This window comes from Callorhinus ursinus, unplaced genomic scaffold (genome assembly GCF_003265705.2).
Source record: "Callorhinus ursinus isolate GAN/ISIS: 27379988/994484 unplaced genomic scaffold, GSC_fseal_2.0 scaffold15, whole genome shotgun sequence".
NCBI classification, from domain to species: Eukaryota; Metazoa; Chordata; class Mammalia; order Carnivora; family Otariidae; genus Callorhinus; species Callorhinus ursinus.
Window position 1 is genome coordinate 7,841,703 of NW_027397077.1, and position 21,337 is coordinate 7,863,039.

Here is a 21,337-nt window from a genome sequence, read left to right on the forward strand (position 1 = left end):
TTCCATTTTGTGTTGAATTTTATTAAAATACTTCTCAGACAATCTGTAAAAAGATTTATTGAGTAGCATCATACCTGTAGACCATTAATATTTTCTTTTTGTCTCATTATCTTAGTCATTTATCAAACATTGTGTACTTAAAAGAACTGTTTTATGCCTTAGAAAGTAACAGTGAGCCAAAAGTGACAAAAGTCCCAGCCCTTATAAACATGTTAGTAAAGGAATCTGATTTTCTTTCTTGAAGACAACTTACAGATAAGGAATGAATCCCCCAGCTCTTTCAACTTATTTTAGCATCATCAGAGGAATCTGTTGTACGAGTGTTAAGCTAAATCATTATCTGCTATGGTCTAAATGTTTATGTCCTCCCCAAATTCATATGTTGAAAATCTAACATTTGATATGATGGTATTAGGAAGTGGGGCCTGTGGGAGGTGCTTAGGTCATGAGGGTAGAGCCCTATGAATGGACTTAATATTCTTATAAAAGCACGTATAAAAGAGACCCCAGTGAGCTCCCTAGACCCTTCTACCATGTGAAGACACAGTCTGCAATTCGGAAGAAGGCCTTTACCAAAACCTAACCAAGCTGTCACCCTGACCTTGAATTTCCAGCCTCCAGAACTGTAAGAAATAGATTTCTATTCTATATAAGCCTTCCAATCTATGATATTTTATTATAGCAGCCCAAAAGGCTAAGACATTATCTTATCATGTAAACAAACAAACAAACAAACAAAAAAACCCCACTGCCTTTTTATTATTCTTTCTTCTCCCTAACCATTGATGACCTTGGTAAAAGCAACAGTATTGTACCAACTATATTAAGTCAGTCATTTCTAAGACTGAATATACAGAAAGGAAATTGTTCTAGGTAAAGTGAAAAATTAACTGTAAGAATTCTAAAGAGAAGTAGTGTTGGGTGTTTTTTTTTTTAGATTTTATTTAAATTTAAGTTTGTTGACATAGAGTGTATTATTAGTTTCAGGGATAGAACCCAGTGATTCATCAGTTGCATATAACACCCAGTGTTCATTATATCATGTGCCCTCCCCAATGCCCATCACCCAGTTACCCCATCCCCCCACACCCCCTTTCCAGCAACCCTCAGTTTGTTTTCTTAACTATAGTCTCTAATGGTTTGCCTCCCTCTCTATTTTTGTCTTATTTTTCCTCCCCTTCCCCTGTGTTCATCTGTTTTGTTTCTTAAATTCCACATATGAGTAAAATCATATGCTATTTGTTTTTCTCTGACTTATTTTGCTTAGCATAATACACTGTAGTTCCATTCATCACATCTTCTTTATCCATTCATTAGTTAATGGACATTGGCTCTTTCCATATTTTGGCTATTGTGGACATTGCTGCTATAAACATTGGGGTGCATGTGCCCCTTCGAATCACTATTTTTGTATCCTTTGGGTAAGTGCAATTGCTGGGTTGTAGGGTAGTTCTATTCTTAGCTTTTTGAGAAACTCCATACTGTTTACCAGAGTGGCTGCACCAGTTTGCATTCCCACCAACAGTGTAAGAGGGTTCCCCTTTCTCCACATCCTTGCCAACATCTTTTGTTTTCTGAGTTATTAATTTAGGCATTCTGACCAGTGTGAGGTGGTATCTTTGTGGTGTAGGGTTCTTTTTAACATGGGAAAGAAGCATAGCTTAGCATAGATCTCTTGAACTTTTGTTTCTCTTAACAAATATCTGAGCAGAGCTAAGAAGTTGGGCACATGTTGATTCATTGTTAATTATAGAGTATGGTGATAACAGGTTTGGGTATTAGTCATGCTCTCCTAGTGTTTGACAATAGCTCTTAATGCAAGAAGAAAAGGATTTTTTTTAAGAGAATTAAGAGCATTTCCAGTACTATTTCGTTGTATATGTTATTTCCTTGGATTTGAGACTTGAAATAGCTTTACCCGGGTATAATTCCAAAATAGACTTTTGTTTATTCTCCTTTGTATTTGAAAGTGATACTTGCTGATGAATTAAACTTACTTTTTATAGTCATAACATGACATGGTTTCTTTTTTCTAAGATGCAAGTAGATTGATTCTGTCATTAAAATAAGGACCGATACTGACAGTAATTCAAAGCTTATTTTTATCTGTTGTATTGTTCCTTACCTGATAGCAGTGTTGTTAAGGTGACAACTTCATGCCATTTAATATCATTTCTTCCTACTGAATTCCTGGTCCCAAAGTATTTTAAACTTTCAACTAAAGGGTAACTCTGATTTTCTGCTCATGATCCTTGAACACATAAAGCTGCTATAAATTTAACAAATGCTAATCAGAGTCAAAGGTCCCATAAAAAATGTATACCGAGGATTAAGAGAAAAGGCTTGAACTGGGGAGGAATTCATTGCATCAAGTAAGTCCGTGACTCTAGGGAATGTCAGTAAGAGGCAATTTAGAGGCTGGGTCTTACTTCAATGCTGGATCTGGCCTGTAAAGCGGTAAAAGAAGGTAAAAATGAGGTTATCATTCCCAAGAACTTTTGAAATAAGAAAGTAAGTTTTCCCTCTGAGGGTTAATGACAAAACCGATATATAATTCTTCATAGCATACTTGCAATTACCTTAGAAAAATAATGCAGCCTACCAGACTTTTTAGAAACCAGTATGAATTTATCTAAAGAAAAATTGTTAGCCAGAAGAGTGATTTTTAAATGATAGAAACTTAGGGAAAAAAGGAATATCACAGAGTCGAATATTAGTACTCCCCATCCAGATACTTGATAGGGAAAAGGGAATTCTGTTAGGCTGGCCCTACCCCTTCCATTCTTGGGGCACATTTCATCTGGTAAGTTGGGGTGTATATGCTATGGGTTGGCAAGGTTCCAGGATCCAGGCAGGAGAGAACTGATTTTTCAGGAGTCAGCTATAAAATAAAGTAGAATTTAAGATTTGAGCCAGAGATAGGTAAAAAGCCAGGTACTGCAGGAGAAACTAATTGTTCAGAATAATCAGAACCAATGGAAATTTCATGAGGCCCAGTCTACTGAAGAAGATAGGCATTTATACAGAAGAGAGAGATCTGGTTTCATTACATTGTGGAGATGTATGCATGAGACCATCAGACTATCCTTTGAATATCCAAATAACACATTTCCCATTGTTAGAGTCCATTCTAGGTATGCAGCCTTCTGATGTTTTGACTGTTTATGTATAGTGTTGCTAAGGCCAATGCTAACATCAGGCTCTCTTAATGTTTCTCATTGTAGAGTGATAATTTGACATATTGTTTTGTTTATTATATTTTCTTTTGAACTTCAGGTGAGGTTTGAGATATTCAAGCTTACTGGTTTATGGCACACTACTGTCATCTGTCACTTAAGGCTCCTCCCTTGTTTGTTTATATATGTTTTCCTATTATTCTCTATCTTTACTCCTCTTCTCCCACCACTACTACTGTGAGCAATTAACATATGTTCTTAAATATGTTATTGTTCCCCCAAAATTTTATGTATGTGTTTTTAATTTTGCATAAGTTATTGAAATTTGTATTTCCCCAAAGAATATAATGTTGCTTTGTATACATTTAGATTATTTCTTTTATTTCACTAATTTTTTTATTTTGAAAAATGCAGTTATTTTTTATAAAAACAGGATGTATGTTAAAATGTGTTTGCATTTATTAATTTTTAGTAGTAGGGTTTTTAAATTTCTCCTTTTTTTTTTTAAAGATTTTATTTATTTTAGAGACAAAGAATGAGAGCATGAGCAGGGAGAGGGGTAGGGATGGGGGGAGGAGGAGAGAGAGAGAATCTGCGGTGTACTCCATGTAAAGCCCTGATCTGAGGCTGCTGACAGGAGCCTGGATCTCACAGCCTGGAGATCATGGCCTCAGCCAAAATCAGGAGTGGGCCACTTAACTGACTGAGCCACCCAGGTGCTCCTTAAATTTCTCCTTTTAATTCTAACATGGTAACTATTGCTTGAAAAAATTATTATTATTATTATTATTATTATTATTATTATTATTATTTGTCTTTGGTTTATTTCACTTAGCATAATGTGCTGCAGGTTCATCCATGTTGTCACAATGGCAATATTTCCTTTTCTTAGATTATTATTTCTTGCTTTTGCTCCTAGTTTGCCTCCAACTTCCTGATGCTACAAATAGTTCTGTAATAAACATCCTATAAAAGTTTCCTCAAGGACCTGTGTCAGAGTTTCTCTGGGATATCACTGCGAGTAAGGTTGCTGCATTGTAGTATATATGCCTATTTTTTCCAGATTTATTGAGGTATAATTGGCAAATAAAATTGTATATATTTCAAGTGTACAAGATGATCTGATATAAATATACATTGTGAAATGTTTTGCCACAGTCAAGTTAATTGACACATCCATTCTATCACATAGTTACTTTTTTTCTATGTGTATGGTAAGAATCCCTAATCTGGCTTAGCAAATTTTAAGTATACAATAAATACAGTATTACAAACTATAGGCATCATGCTGTATATTAGATATCTAGAACTTACTCAGCTTATAAGGAAGTTTGGGCCCTATGACCAACATCTCTTCATGTCCCCAACCCATCCCACCAAGCAATGATTGTTCAATTCTTTGTTTTTGAGACTGACTTTTTAAAATATAATATGTAAGAACTTTTTTTTTTCAATTTAAATTCAAGTTAGTTAACATATAGTGTAGTATTGGTTTCAGGAGTAGAATTTAATGATTCATCACTTACATATAACACCCAGTGCTCATCCCAAAAAGTACCCGCTGTAATACCCCTCACCCATTTAGCCCATCCTCCCACCCACCTCCCCTCCAGCAACCCTGTTTGTTTTCTTAACTATAGAGTCTCTTATGGTTTGCCTCCCTATTTTTGTCTTATTTTTCCTTCTCTTCCCCTGTGTTCATCTATTTTGTTTCTTAAATTCCACATATGAATGAAATCATATGCTATTTGTCTTTCTCTGACTACTTACTTTGCTTAGCATAATACACTCTGTTCCATTTATGTTGTTGTAAATGGCAAGATTACATTCTTTTTGATGGCTGAGAAATAATTCCAATGTATATATACATCTTCTTTATCCATTTATCAGTCAATGGACATTTGAGCTCTTTCCATAATTTGGCTATTGTGGATAGTACTGCTATAAATATTGGGGTGCATGTGACCCTTCGAATCAGCACTTTTGTACCCTTTGGATAAATACCTAGTAGTGCAATTGCTGGGTCATAGGGTGGTTTTATTTTTAACTTTTTGAGGAACCTCTGTATTGTTTTCCAGGGTGGCTGTACCAGTTTGCATTCCCACCAACAGTGCAAAGGGGTTCCCCTTTCTCCACATCCTTGCCAAGATCTGTTGTTTTCTGAGTTGTTAATTTTAGCCATTCTGACTGGTGTGAGGTGGTATCTTACTGTATTTCCCTGATGCTGAGTGATGTTGAGTATTTTTTCATGTGTCTGTTAGCCATTTGTATGTCTTTGGCGAAATGTCTGTTCATGTCTTTTTCCCATTTCTTAACTGGATTATTTATTTTGGGGGTGTTGATTTTGATGAATATGGATGTAAAAGTTCTCAACAATATACTAGCTAATTGAATCCCAACAGTGCATTAAAAGGATTATTCACCATGATCAAGTGGGATTTATTCCTGGGCTTCAGGGATGGTTCAATATCCATAAAACAATTAACATGGTGCATCACATTAATAAGAGAAAGGATAAGAACCATATGATCCTCTCAATAGATGCAGAAAAAAGCATTTGACAAAATACAGCATCTTTTCTTGATAAAAACCCTTAAGAAAGTAGGGATAGAAGGAACATACCTCAACATCATAAAGGCCATATATGAAAGACCTACAGCTAATATCCTCAGTGGGGAAAAACTGAGAGCTTTTCCCCTAAGTTCAGGAACATGACAGGGATGTCCACTCTCACCACTGTTGTTCAACAGAGTACTGGAAGTCCTAGCCTCAGCAATCAGACAACTAAAGGAATAAAGGCATCCAAATTGGCAAGGAAGAAGTCAAACTTTCACTCTTCACAGGCAACATGATACTCCATGTAGAAAACCTGAAAGACTTCATCAAAAAATTGCTAGAACTGATACATGAATTCAGTAAAGTCATAGGTTATAAAATCAATGTACAGAAATCTGTTGCATTCTATACACCAATAATGAAGCAGCAGAAAGAGAAATCAATGAATTGATTCCATTTGCAATTACACCAAAAACCATAAGTTACCTAGGAATAAACCTAACCAAAGAGGTAAAAGATCTTTATGCTGAAAACTATAGACCACTTATGAAAGAAATTGAGGAAGACACAAAGAAATGGAAAAACATTCTATGCTCATGGATTGGAAGAACAAATATTGTTAAAATGTCCATACTACCCAAAGCAGTCTACACATTCAGTGCAATCCCTATCAAAATAACACCAGCATTTTTCACAGAGCTAGAAAAAAGAATCCTAAAATTTGTATGGAACCAGAAAAGACCATGAATAACCAAAGAAATGTTGAAAAAGCAAAGCAAAGCAGGAGGCATCACTATCCCAGACTTCAAGAGGTGTTACAAATCTGTAATCATTAAGACATTATGGTATTGGCATAAAAACAGACATATAGATTGATGGAACAGTATAGAGAACCTAGAAATAAACCCATAACTATATGGTCAACTAATCTTCAACAAAGCAGGAAAGAATGTCCAACGGAAAAAAGACAGTCTCTTCAACAAATTGTGTTGGGAAAACTGGACAGCCACATAAAGACGAATGAAACTGGACCATTTTCTTACACCATACACAAAAATAAATTCAAAATGGATGAAAGACCTAAATGTAAGACAGGAAACTATCAAAATCCTAGAGGAGAACACAGGGAGCAACCTCTTTGACCTCAACCACAGCAACATCGTACTTAGACACATCTCCGGAGGCAAGGGAAACAAAAGCAAAAATGAACTATTGGGACCTCATCAAGATAAAAAGCTTCTGCACAGCAAAGGAAACAGTCACTAAAACTAAAAGGCAACCTACGGAATGGGAGAAGATATTTGCAAGTGACATACCAGATAAAGGACTAGTATCCAGAATCTATAATATATAAAAACTTTATATATTTATATAAGAACCTTACACTAAAATATACTGCATATAATGATATACAATTTATGTACACTATGTCAGAACCCTATATAAGACCCTTACATCAGAATACATTTAGTATTCCCCTTCTGATTTTTCTATTGTTGTACATTTCACTTCTGTTTTTTGTTGTTTTGTTTTAGAGCTTTATTGAGGTATGATTGACAAATAAAACTAAGATATTTAAAGTGATATTTGACATCGTAATAGCAGATCCCCCCTACCTTTCCAAGGAGTGTCTCGGAAAAACATCAGCTTATTATTTCCTTGGTAGATTGAAAAGTTATAACCTCCTCCCCTCCCCTGCAAAGTGGGGCTTCTCCCTGGCCTAATTTTCAAAATAAAGAATATAACATCTCAAAAAAAATTACCACAAAGTGACAATTGATAATTTTTAAAAAGTTTATTATAATTGACACCCAATGTTACATTAGTTTCAGGTGTACAACATAGTAATTTAACTTCTTTATGCATTATGCTCTGCCTGCCACAGGTGTAGCTAACCATCTGTCACCATACAATGCTATTACAATATCATTGACCATATTCCTTATGCTGTGCTTTCTATTCCCACAACTTATTCATTTCATAACTGGAAGCCTGTATCTCTTAACCCATTTTTCCCATCCTTCTGGCAGCCATCAGTTTGTTCTCTGTATTTATAGCTCTGATTCCACTTTTTGTTTATTCATTTGTTTTATTTTTTAGATTCCACATGGAGTGAAACTGTATGTTATTTGTCTTTCTCAGTCTGACCTATTTCACTTAACATAATACTCTCTAGGTCCATTCATGTTATTACAATGGCAAGATCTCATCCATATTTATGGCTTCATAATAGTCCTGTCTCTGTGTGTGTGTTTGTGTGTATGTATACACTCCATCTTCCTTATCCATTTGTCTATCCTTGGTAATTTAGGTTGTTTCCATCTCTTGGCTATTGTAAATAATGTTGCAATAAACACAGGGTGCATATATCTCTTTGAATTACTGCTTTCGTTTTTTTAACTTCTTTTATTTAAATTCAATTAGTTAACATACAGTGTATCATTAGTTTCATATGTAGAGTTCAGTAATTCATCAGTTGCATATAACACCCAGTGCTCATTACATCATGTGCCCTCCTTAATGTCCATCACCTAGTTACCGCATTCCCCCACCCATCTCCCCTCCAGCAACCCTCAGTTTTTTTTCCTATAGTTAAGACAATCACAAAACAAGACAACCTACTGAGTGGGAGAAGATATTTGCAAATGAGGTTTCTGATAAGGGGTTATTTTCCAAAATATATAAAGAACTTACACAACTCAACACTCAAAAACCAAATAATCCTATTAAAAAATGGACATAAGACATGAACAAACATTTTTCCAAAGAAGACATACAGAATGCCAACAGACACATGAAAAGATGCTCAATATCACTGATCATCAGGGAAATACAAATCAAAATCACAATGAGATATCACCACACATGTCAGAGTGGCTAACATGAAAAAGACAAGAAATAACAAATATTGGCAGGGATATAAAGGGGAAACCTCCTGCACTGTTGGTGAGAATGTAAATTGGTGCAGTCATTGTGGAAAACAGTATGGAGATTCCTTAAAAAATTAAAAATAAAAATATATGAACCAAATTCCACTACTGGGTCTTTACCCAAAGAATATGAAAACACTCATTCAAAAAAGATATGTGCACCCCTATATTTATAGCAGCATTTTTTTTTTAAGATTTTATTTATTTGAGAAAGAGCACAAGCAGGAGGGAGAGGCAGAGGGAGAAGCAGATTCTCCTGCTGAGCAGAGAGCCCAATGTGGGCTTGATCCCAGGACGCTGGGATCATGACCTGAGCGGAAGACAGTCTTTTAACTGACTGAGCCTGCCCAGGCTTCCCATATGGCAGCATTATTTACAATAACCAAGATATGGAAGCAACCCAAGTGTTCATTGACTGATGAATGAATAAAGAAGATGTGTGTGTGTATATGTTTATATATATTTGTATAAGTATATATTCATATTCAAATATATATTTATATTATATTTATATATACATATAATGGAATATTACTCAGCCATAACAAAGAATGAAATCTTGCCATTTGCAACAACATGGATGGATCTAGAAAGCATTATGCTAAGTGAAATAAGTCAGAGAAAGAGCAAGGTTTGGTAGTAGGAAGGCAGGAGATTGGATAGATTTCAGTGTTTTTAATGGTTATAAACTTGAAAGGTAAATGGTAAAGGGTGGGGTGGGATGGGGGTTGGTGAGTAGTTGTGTTTTTTGTTTAAAGTTTCCAGCTATTTTGTTCGTTTCAGTAGGTAAGACAGAGTCATTTAAAAGGGCTAGAGCAGACAAGGGTAAGATTTAGCACAACACAATCCCTTTATGCCCTTGGGATTATGGTCTAATGTGAAAATATTGTTTGTGATGCATCTCTAGATAACTGAATGCAAATGTGCACTTTTTGCCTTTTCCCTTTCTTGCTGCAGCAAAGGTTGAGTCATATCCTGAAAGCTTGGATGGCAGGGTAGCTGCTATCATTCCTGCCCAGTATATACTGTCACTGGAGTGTGAAAGCTGTGAATGAACAGAAACTATGCTGTAGTCAAGAGACAAGGCTTTCTCTAGGGCATTCTTCTGCTGTGGAATGTCTCCTTTCTCAACCACTCTGGGAATGAAATATGTAAATGGTCTAGCTTTTTTGTTGATTCTGACAGGGGATCACTGCACTATTTCAGGTTTGATTGGTTTTATTTGTTAATATTTAAAGTAATAAACAGCAATGAAGGCTGGATTGAGACTCAGCTTAATTTTGTGACCCAGAGCAATCCACTTGGGGTAGAGGGTATAGGAGGACCTTTTATGGGAGGGTTATTTAATTTCATCGTTTAAAAAAAATCAAAGATATATGTATATATGGGTTTTTAAATCATGTATTAAAGACAGCTGGGCTTGTAATGAAAAATAGTAGTTCTTGGCTGTCTCTCCACATTCCTGATACCCACTGCACACACATTTTATCCAGTTCTTTTAGCTATTTCTTCTGATAGTTCATATATCTAAATAATATTCTTTTAATGTATATCTTGATTTTTTTTCTATTTTAGGCATCATTTCATGATCTCCTAGTATGGAAGATGAGAAATTAGGCTCTGAATGTTCTTCTCCATATGTATATACTCTTCCCTCCTCCAATACTTACTAGTTATATTACCATTTTGCTGTTGTTGAATCAAAATGCAATTGCTACTATGCCTGTATAACTACTTTCACATCTGAGCCACACAGTGAACTAAGGTGACATTTCCTTTCTACTTTGGTTTTTTGTAGTTAATAATTGTCTCTCTTTTCATTTGTTTTGTTTCCTGTTTTCTAAGTCTTAACCTTCTGACAGAAATGAAAATCTCCTTTGAGTATGTTCAAACACTTTAGGTATTTTACCAGTTTAATTTTTTTCTCAGTGATATCTTATCTGGAACCCTCCAACCTCCTGTGTTAATCTGGCCTTAGAATTTTCTTTGCCCCTTCCCTAGGTCCCTCTGTCTCCTGGATTAAGTCAATGTCATCTTAATTTTTGATTTACTTTTTAATTTGATGAATCACTGTCTGCATAGCTTCCTGAGTAAAGTATATGGAGAATTTTTTTTTGAGATTTTGCATATTTGAAATGCCTTTGCCCTTAGTTTGGTTGATAGTTTGGCTTGATATAAAATTCTTGGTTACAAACAAACTACAGAAGTTTTAAAAGCATTCCTTCATTATTTTTTAGCTTCCAGTGTTGTTGTTGACAGTGTTGTTGTTGACATGTCCAGTGTCATTCTAGTTCCTGACTCTTTCCTTGACAAGTTGTTTTCCGTGAAAGATTTTAGGATCATCTCTTTGTTCTCAGTGTTCTTTAATTTTACAATAATGTGTCTGAATTAGATCTTTTTTCCTTGATTATGCTGACTACTCAGTGAGTTCTGTCATCATAGAAATTCATTTCCTTCAGTCCTGGGACATGTATTAGTTCCTTCCCATCTGTTTCCATAGTTCTCTCTTCCTATAATTTTTTTATTAGAATTGGATATCCTGGAATGATTCACGAATTTTCTTGTATTTTCTCCCTTACTTATTCATTGTATTACTTTTTTTGTTCTATTTTCTGGAAGAATTCCTCAACTTTCTGTTCTATCACTTTTATGGAATGTTGCCTTACATTACATCGATCTTATCTTTAATTTCAAAAAGGTCTTTTGGGCTCTAGATCTTTTTCTCCTTTTCTGTTATATCCGCTTCTTATTTCATGGATGTACTGTAATCTCTGTGCTCTCTGAAAATACTAATTATTGCTTTTTTGAAATTTTCTTTTACTTCTGGCATTGTTTCTGTTTCTCCAATTTCCATTTTTCTGATTGTTTTGGTCTCTTTACTTCCTGTTGGAGGTTTACTTCATTATGTGTTATTATTTTCTATTGATATTTAAGAATGAGGCATTAAAGTGTTGCCAGAAAGCTCTGTGAATGGGGCTAGTATTTACTAACCAGTGGACATTACTATAAAAGTTATTAGAAGAGGAACTGACTTTTTATGGAAGAAGGAGAGCAACTGTTAGTATTTCTGGGTCTTTTTCCCTAGGCTGAATTTTCCCAGTGAGGAATCTTGCCTACTCCTTCCTAGAAAGGTATAAGCCCGGCTGTCAGCATTTTGGGAGCTTATTGTGGGAAGGGCACCAGGGATCCCATTGTTTACTACATAATCTTTGACTTAATTTCCCTATGTTGAACATCATCAGCTCTGTTTGGTGCCCTCCAACATACAGACCTTGTTTTAACCTCTGTGGAGAGTAAACTATCACATGGAAAAATGTATCCAGGGGAGAAAGCCTGGCAGAATAGAGTTAGGGATAATGACCTGAAGGTCTTACAGACTTTTTTTAAATAGAAAAAAATAGACTCTATTTAATTTTTTTACTTTAGAAAACTCTATTTTGTCTTTTTATTGGTTTTTTAAGTTTTTATTAAAATTCCAGATAGTTAACATACAGTGTAATCTTAGTTTCAGTGTACAATTTAGTGATTCAGCACTTTCATACAACACCGGGTGCTTATCACAGCAAGTGCACACCTTAATCCCCATCACCTGTTTCACCCACTGCCCCCCACCTCCCCTATGATAACCATCAGTTTGTTCTCTATAGTTAAGAGTCTTACGGACTTTTAAAAGACTTATAACCAGTACTATTTCCATTCCCCAGGTACATACTTCAGACCCACCACACACACACACACACACACACACCCCTTCAGGGTTTCCTTATACCTCCAATCCCTGAGTCTTTCTGTATAGATAATAGACTTGATTCTTATTGATTTCCCTCCAATCCTCCTACCCTCCCCAACTGTATTCCCCCTCCTTGTCCCCAGACCTCAGTTTTCAGTCTTTTATTTTCTGCCAAGTTGCCTGCTTTCCAGCTTTTATCTTTAGCACTTGGAGGAAGGGATAATTATACATGGGGAGGATTGGGGCTGGTTTCTTAGTGGTCTCTGTATGTAAGAAGAAGATACCTCTTCCCCTCCTGCTTTAACATATTTATACATATTTAACATATTAAATGCTGTCTTTAAGTAGAGGTTTGTTCTGTTCTGTCTTGTGTAGAAGGGCTACCTGTGAGCCTGGGAATGGCTGAGCTGTCCACAGCCCACTGTCAGGTAAATTCACCCTGTTCGGCATTGTGAAGAGATGCCCTGGACATCAGCAACTGCCATCTCTATTTTTGGTATCACTAATATTTTCTTTACCTTTCAGTTGACTTTGCTCCCTTCTTATCAAGATTCTTATCTGCTCTGAGGAAAGATTATGATCAGCTTATTTAAACTGAAGTAGAAAGAATTTTTTAAAGTCTTAGCTCTCCTGCAAATACTTGTGTTATGAAAGAAGATTGACACTACAAAGGGTGTTATTTTGGTTATCATCAAGTCTGTGAGGGAGGATATGTTTGGGTTGAGAATGGAATGAGAAAGATACCCTGGCCCCTCAGAGGTGGAGGAATAAACATGTATGCCAGGCAAATAGATTGTATTAGATACATACCCATTGCAGCCACTCTGGAAAACAGTATGGAGGTTCTTCAAAAAGTTGAAAATAGAGCTACCATGTGATCCAGCAATTGCACTACTGGGTATTTACCCCAAAGATACAAATGTAGGGATCCGAAGGGGTACGTGCACCCCAGTGTTTATAGCAGCAATGTCCACAATAGCCAAACTGTGGAAAGAGCCAAGATGTCCATCGACAGATGAATGGATAAAGAAGATGTGATATATATACACAATGGAATATTATGCAGCCATCAAAAAGAATGAGATCTTGCCATTTGCAACAACGTGGATGGAACTGGAGGGTGTTATGCTGAGTGAAATAAGTCAATCAGAGAAAGACATGTATCATATGACCTCACTGATAGGAGGAATTCTTAATCTCAGGAAACAAACGGAGGGTTGCTGGAGTGGTGGGGGGTGGGAGAGATGGGTGGCTGGGTGATAGACATTGGGAAGGGTATGTGCTATGGTGAGCGCTGTGAAGTGTGCAAGACTGTTGTCTCACAGATCTGTACCTCTGAAGCAAATAATACATTATATGTTAAAAAAAAAAAAGATAGCAGGAGGGGAAGAATGAAGGGGGGAAATTGGAGGGGAAGATGAACCATGAGAGACTATGGACTCTGAAAAACAAACTGAGGGTTCTAGAGGGGAGGGTGGTGGGAGGATGGGTTAGCTGGGTGGTGGGTATTAAAGAGGGCACGTTCTGCATGGAGCACTGGGTGTTACATGCAAACAATGAATCATGGAACACTACATCAAAAACTAATGATGTAATGAATGGTGATTAACATTACATTAAAAAAAAAGAAGCAGGTGGTGGGGAGGGAAGCTTTTGCCAGGCTCTTGTTGGCAAGCAATGGAAATAAAATGGCAGTGACCCCTGGATGACGCCATTTGGGGAAAGTAAAAAAAAAAAAGATACATCCCCATATTTGTGAACAGTTTAAAAAGAATTTCCACATTGCTGCTTTGCATTTTCATTTCTTGCAGATATGTACTTGAAGATCATTATGAAATAGCTTGGATTTAGATACTCTTTTGTTTCACAGAAATTTCTCTTTTGAACTCAGTTTCAAGCTTTGGCCAACTATGTTGTGGAACAACCGAAAATGACAGTCTAAATTCCTGGGCTTAAAGATATTTTTGGCAGAAGTGTCATTGGGGTTGCAAGTACTGTTATTTTAGATATTTTTATATTATACTGGGATGAGTTCTAGAGCTCTGATGTATAATGCAAATAGAATAGGATTAGAGGTTACTTCATGATAAGAGACTTTATTTAACAGCAGTAAAAAAAAATACTGGAGTTTTTTTTTTTAGGATTTCTTATTTATTTATTTGAGAGGGAGAATGAGTGTGAGAGAGAGCAGGAGTGGGGAGAGAGGCAGAGGAAGAGGGAGACGCAGACTCCCTGCTGAGCAGGGAGCCCTATGCAAGGTTCGATCCCAGGACCCTGGGATCATGGCCTGAGCCAAAGGCAGACACTTAACGACTGAGCCACCCAGGCAGCCCCCAAATATTGGAGTTTTAAAAATTTATTTTATTCAAGTATAATTCAAATACAATGTTATAATAGTTTCAGAAGTTTGAATAAACTCGTTTTTTTTTTAAAGATTTTATTTGTTTATTTGACGGAGACACAGCGAGAGAGGGAACACAAGCAGGAGGAGTGGGAGAGGGAGAAACAGTCCTCCCAAGGAGCAGGGAGCCCGATGCAGGGTTCGATCCCAGGACCCCGGGATCATGACCCGAGCCAAAGGCAGATGCTTAACCGTCTGAGCCACCCAGGTGTCCCTAAACACAAGTTCTTTTTTTTTTTTTTAAGATTTTTTATTTTTTATTTGACAGAGAAAGAGTACAAGCAGGGGGAGCGGCAGGCAGAGGGAGAGGGAGAAGCAGGCTCCCCGCTCAGCAGGGAGCCCGATGGATCCCAGGACCCCGGGACCATGACCTGAGCCAAAGGCAGATGCTTAATCATCTGAGCCACCCAGGAGCCCCCCTAAACTCAAGTTCTTAATAATTAGTTTGTTTTCAAGCAATAAAGTGAGAAAATAAAAAAAAAAAATAAAGTGAGAAAATAAGCCATCTCCCTATATATAAATAAAAGGATGTTCAAAAAGTAAGAAGTTCGGCAAAACGGAAAGAAGTAAAACAAAACAGAAAGAGATTGGGAATCTGCTCTTAACAACTTGAGCTTTAGATGTATTGTTTAACTTCCATTAAATTGGTCTGGACTCTGGGAAACAAACTGAGGGTTACAGATGGGAGGGGGGTGGGGGATAGGGTAACAGGGTGATGGGTATTAAGGAGGGCACATGTTGTGATGAGCACTTGGTGTTATACACAATTAATGAATCGTTGAACACTACATCAAAAACTAATGCTGGCTGTATCATATGATCTCACTGATAAAAGGAATTCTCTAATCTCAGGAAACAAACTGAGGGTTGCTGGAGTGGTGGGGGGGTGGGAGGGATGGGGTGGCTGGGTGATGGACATTGGGGAGGGTGTGTGCTATGGTGAGTGCTGTGAATTGTGTAAGACTGTTGAATCACAGACCTGTACCTCTGAAACAAGTAATACGTTATATGTTAAAAAAAAAAAAAAAGAAGAAGATAGTATGAAGGGAAAAATGAAGGGGGTAATCGGACGGGAAGATGAACCATGAGAGACTATGTACTCTGAGAAACAAACTGAGGGTTCTAGAGGGGAGGGGCGTGGGGGGATGGGTTAGCCTGATGATGGGTATTAAAGAGGGCACATATTGAATGGAGCACTGGTTGTTATGCGCAAACAATGAATCATGAAACACTACATCAAAAACTAATGATGTAATGTATGGTGATTAACATAACATAATAAAATAAAAAAATAATGCTGGCTGAACATAATAAAAAAAATTAAAAATTGGTTTTCACCTAAAGCTTTTAGTACTCATGGCAGGATACTTGTGCTTTTTGAGGATAGTAGTACTTTTGATGTAATTTTTAAATTTGATATTTATAATCTTTCATTAGCATCTATTAACCAGTCGTTGTGCATGTGTAGTTTTAAAATAAAGCTAGCATCCTTGGTGATGGGCACTCAACAGCTTTGGTCCTTTGCTAACTGAGAAGCATCACTGCAGCACAGCCTTTCTTTCTACATTGGGTTACAAGCAGTTTAGTAAAAATAATTCTAAAATCAGGAGTATTAAGGGGAGCCTGGGTTGCTCAGTTGGTTAAGCATCTTGCCTTTGGCTCAGATTATGATCTCCGGGTCCTGGGATTGAGCCCCTTGTTGTGTCGGGCTCCCTGCTCAGTGGGGAGTCTGCTTCTCTCTCTCCCCTCTTACTTGTGCTTTCTCTCTCTCTCTCAAATGAATAAATAAAATCTTTAAAAATAATAAAATAAAATCTTTAAAAAAATAAAATAAAATCAGGACTATTAAAACTCACATTTTTTTTTTCTGCCCAGTTCCAGGGATTCTTTCACAGTGGTGAGGCAAATTCTGCTTGGCATGTGGTTGCAGAGTAGTTTAATTATTCTAAATTTATAGTTTCTGCTGACTGTTCAATATACTTCCCAAATATTCTGCAACTGTTCTTGACAAATATTAGACTATAGATCTTTTGGAGAGGCTGAGCATGTTGCTAAGATGGCCTATAGATTTCTTTTTCTTTTGATTTTTTTTTTAATTTTCCTGCTTTTATTTTAGCCTTAACAGGAACTAGGGATGATTGGGAAGGAAAGCTAAACCTTACCACCAACCTAATTGTACTGTTATTTTAATCTACCGAGGAGCAGGACTCTCAGTAGAATAGGATTGTTCAGCCTGACGGGGGCATTCACCTATCCTGTGGTGTCAAGTGATTCTAGGTCAGTTGTGTGCTCTGCGGCCAGTCACTCCAGATTGCTCACCTTGAGTGGTGAGTGTCTTTTGGTAGCAAATCCAAGAGTGCAGTGTGGTGTCATAGTGGTGCTGGTGGAGCAGCCTCTAGTGCTAGGGCCTCTGCTCAAAGAGGTCGTTAGGTTGGACTGGAGAAAGAAATTAGCACCACAGCACCAAATTGATTGTAATAATAGTTCTACTTTCTGATTATGTGATCCATTTCATTCTTAGTGCAGGATTAGCATTCCCAGCTTCATATAATTAGAAATAATAACTGATTTTTCTATTTGGAAAAAATACTGTACAGTTTTCCCAATTATCTACATAACAAACTACCCCAAACCTTAATGCCTTACAACACCTATTTATTATGTTTCATTCTTCTCTGGATAGAGTGAGCACAGTTGGGTAGATTTCACATAGGGTTTCTCATTCTATTGCAGTCAGATTTGTGTAGCAGCTGTAGTCCCCTGAAGGTTCTACTAGGCTGGGTATAGCAGCTAAGATGGCTCACTCATAAAGCTGGGACTGCTTACTGGAGTGTCTCCTTGTGGGCTCTCCATGCAGCTTGGGCTTTTCACAGCATGACAGCTGGAGTCTGAGAGTGAAACTCCCAGAAGGAACATGTATTCCAAGAGGCAGGAGGCTGAAGCTGCCAGACAAGTGAAGGGCTGCATCTAGAACTAGCTTTAGCTCCCTGCTCTTGTGTTTGATAGGTTAGAGCAGTCTCAGGGTCTGCCCAGATTCGAAAGTGTGAAGAAACAGATTCCATCTCATACTGGAGGAGTGTGAGGATCACATTTGTGCAAAATAGTACTTGGGAGTTATTGTAGTCATCTTTGGACAGTACAATCTGTTAGAAACTCTTGATCAATAGATGACTGTTTAATATTTTAAAAGACTATATTAGTATATTCTGGCATCGATACTATATATGTGTGCATGTATATGTTACATAAATATTTTGTATATATGTGCATGTGTGTACATATTTGTGCATAGATATACATGCACACACATACATATATGTACATACATACTTGATATTTCGGTATCAATATACATCATTACACTTTGCTTAAAAAATACACATAACCACACTTAAGTGTATACAAATCTCAAAACCATCTGACAATTGAACTACCTATCTCCTGCTGAGATTGTGTTACCCCTCCCTATGAAACTGTTTTACATCTTCTCTATTCTCAAATCTTGAACACCCTCTCCCACCCTATTCACTCTCAGCAGATGACCTTGCTTCTTATTTCCTTGAGAATAAGGCACCCAGAGGAAGAATTTAGTTCTCCTGTCACCAAATCTCCCAAATGCGCGTGTCATTATCTGAGTTCTTTGTGTTTCCTCTGTGGTAATATATAGAATATCCAGCCTAAACGGGGCCTCCCTTTTGACCTGGGACCCATCTCTTCTTGGCTACTGAAGGACTTAACACCTGCATCATCAAATTTTTTTTCTTTACTAAATCATTCCCTTCAGCATAAAAATAGCCTGAAATTTCGTATCATTAAAAAAAAAACAACCCTCCCCTGAGTGTACAACACTGTTCTACTACCTCATTTCTCTGCTTCCAATTACTGAAAATTCTAAAAAAGAGCTGTCTGTACTCTGTTCCCATTCTCTTCTCTCCCATTACTGCCCTTAGAGAAGTCAGTGATGGCTACCACAATTCCAGATGCAGTTGCTAACTCTCAGTCTATGTTTTATTTAACCTCTCAATGCATTTGACAGTCTTCCTTAAAACCTTATATTCAATACACTCCTGCTTTTCCTGTCATCTCACTGCTTTTTCCTTCTTAGTTCCCTGTGCTAGATACTATCCTGGCCTCTAAATGTTGGAACTCAGTGTCAAACCTAGCATGTCCAAATTGAACCTTGTCCTTTCTCCGGACATGTTCCCCAGGCCAGGAAAAAAGAGTAATCCTTGACTCCATTCATATCCCACATCTAATCCATCAGCAGATCCCAACAGCTCTATGGACAAAACATGTCTAATCTCCAAGTCCTAAAAGTTTTACCTTACTATTCTTAGCTTTCTCTTATCAACTGTCATCCTGTGGATTGTTGTAATAAAAAGCCTCCTGACTGGAACCCCTGCTTTCCTCTTTGCTTTTTCATGGTTTACTTTCACTCAGAGTGATGCTTTCAAACTTTAAGTCCTATCATGTCACTCTTCTGCTCCCTATCTCCCGTGGCTTCCTGTCTTGCTTGGAATAAAAGCCAAACCCTTTCACATGGCTTACACAAGAGCCCTGCCTAATCTGGTCCCTGTTGCCTCTCTGACTGAATCACCACCACTTTCTCCCTTGTTCACTTTGCTGCAGGTGCACTGACATCTCTGTTCTCCATGAACATGCTAAGTCCACTTCCACAGCAGGGCATTTGTTCTTGCTGTTTCTTATGCCTCAAAAACTTCCCCAGTTTTTTTTCAAGTTTTCATTTAAATTCTAGTTAGTTAACAGTGTAATAAACTATCCCAGTTTTCCCAAATGCTGTCACCTTATTTCATTCAGGTTCCTACTTAAAGTTCTGCTTCCAAAGAAGTCTTTCCCTCACCACCCTACCTGAAGCAGTACCTTCCCCTACGCCCCAGCCAACCCACCACTGACCAGCTACTGACCCCACTCTGCTTTAATTTTCTTTTTAGAACTTATCACCACCATTATGTATTTGTCTCTGGTCTATCTCTGCTCTCTAGAATGAAACATAAATGTAGGGACTTTGGATCACAACAGAGTAATAGCACTCATCAGGTGCTCCGTAAGCATTTGTAAATCAAGTGAATGAATAAATGCTTATGTGTGTATGCAATAGATCACTGTGTGTGGTTTGATGGGAAAATAACTTTCTATTTTAAACTTAGACAGGTGGCCCTGTTTTATCAAAAAGAAATGCATGTGCTGGAAGCAAAGACCACATTGCCTTTATTGCTTACCTTAAGATCTCAATTTTCCAGATGATATAATTTGCTTAGGCCTTGTTACTTGAACTGGCAAGAATTTGTGAGTTCTGCCCTTCTGCCAGCATTGTGTGCCATCAAGGTACTTAACTTTTTTTCGTATGATCATCAAGTGAAGAAAGGACCGCATTCTATTTGAAATGTCGTTAGAGTGTATGATTCCTAAGGTCTTCTACTTAAAAATACTTTCTCTATGAGATGGACCTTTAAAGGTCTCATGCTCTATTAGATGATTTCTAAGTAGCATGATGTCCTGAACATTTTAATCATAAGATCACTGCCACCTAAGAATATTAGCTGATTCTGCTAGTTTGTAATTTGCTTTATTATTAATTTTATTTATAGTTACTTTAATTAAGCTTATTTTGGCAAGGGTCTTTTTAGGGGAAATTCCAGATAGAGGCTTTCCTAACCCTATGGTACAGGTTGGTCTGACCTTAAAGAGCGTTCTTTATAGATAAGTTACGTTCCAAGACTTTTAATTATCATATAAAATCATGCTTTTCTATAACAGAAACAGAAACCTAAACATTTCTAAACCAAGATTGTACTTGTGAGCAAATAAGACTTTAGTTTTTAAATCTGTATTCTTAAGTAAATCTTTTTCCTCAAGCATCTATTGTCATGGCATTTACATTTTTTACCTGTAAGGTTGAAACCCCTGTAATGTCCATAATTAAGTTCATTAAGATGTTTCCACTTAACTCTTATAAAGGTGATAACTTTTTATTAAACTGAAAAGAGTAGAAATCTATGACACTAGGGACGCATATTGTTTACAAAAGCTAATTAAAACTAGGTGAGGCCTGGAAACCTGGAGTGAATGTTAACTACAGAGACTGGCTTTTTATTGAAACCTTAGTTCCTTCAAAGTAGGGCAAGTGATTCTCTCTCTGCCCTCCCCAACTTGAGTATCCCTCCTAGAGAAACCAGGGATGTTACATACGTAGGAACTTCTGACAGAGGAAACAGCTCTCTAGGCTCCTGTTTAACATTCTGTTCTAAGTTTAGTAACTCTGATTTACTGGAAAATGAATTGTCCCAAATGGAGTAGAGATAAATGGTACTTTACATGATCCACATCAATTATATTACTTGTTAGATGTCATTATATAGAGATTTTTAGACAGTAGAAACTGAGGACTTTAAGATTCTTAAATATGCTCCTCTTTATATTGCCTTTTTTTAGAGGTTTAGAGAAACGAACACTTTTCATAGTTTAACTATTTCTTTTTCTTTTTTCATTCTCTTTCCATATCCCTTTTCCATTTCACCCAACA

At 37.1% G+C, this 21,337-nt stretch overlaps 1 protein-coding gene across 7 annotated transcripts in view; it reads left to right on the forward strand.

Annotated features, from left to right (window-relative positions):
• DOCK3 (dedicator of cytokinesis 3) overlaps positions 1 to 21,337 on the forward strand; it is a 525,427-nt gene that overhangs the window by 302,578 nt on the left and 201,512 nt on the right. The window lies entirely within an intron of this gene.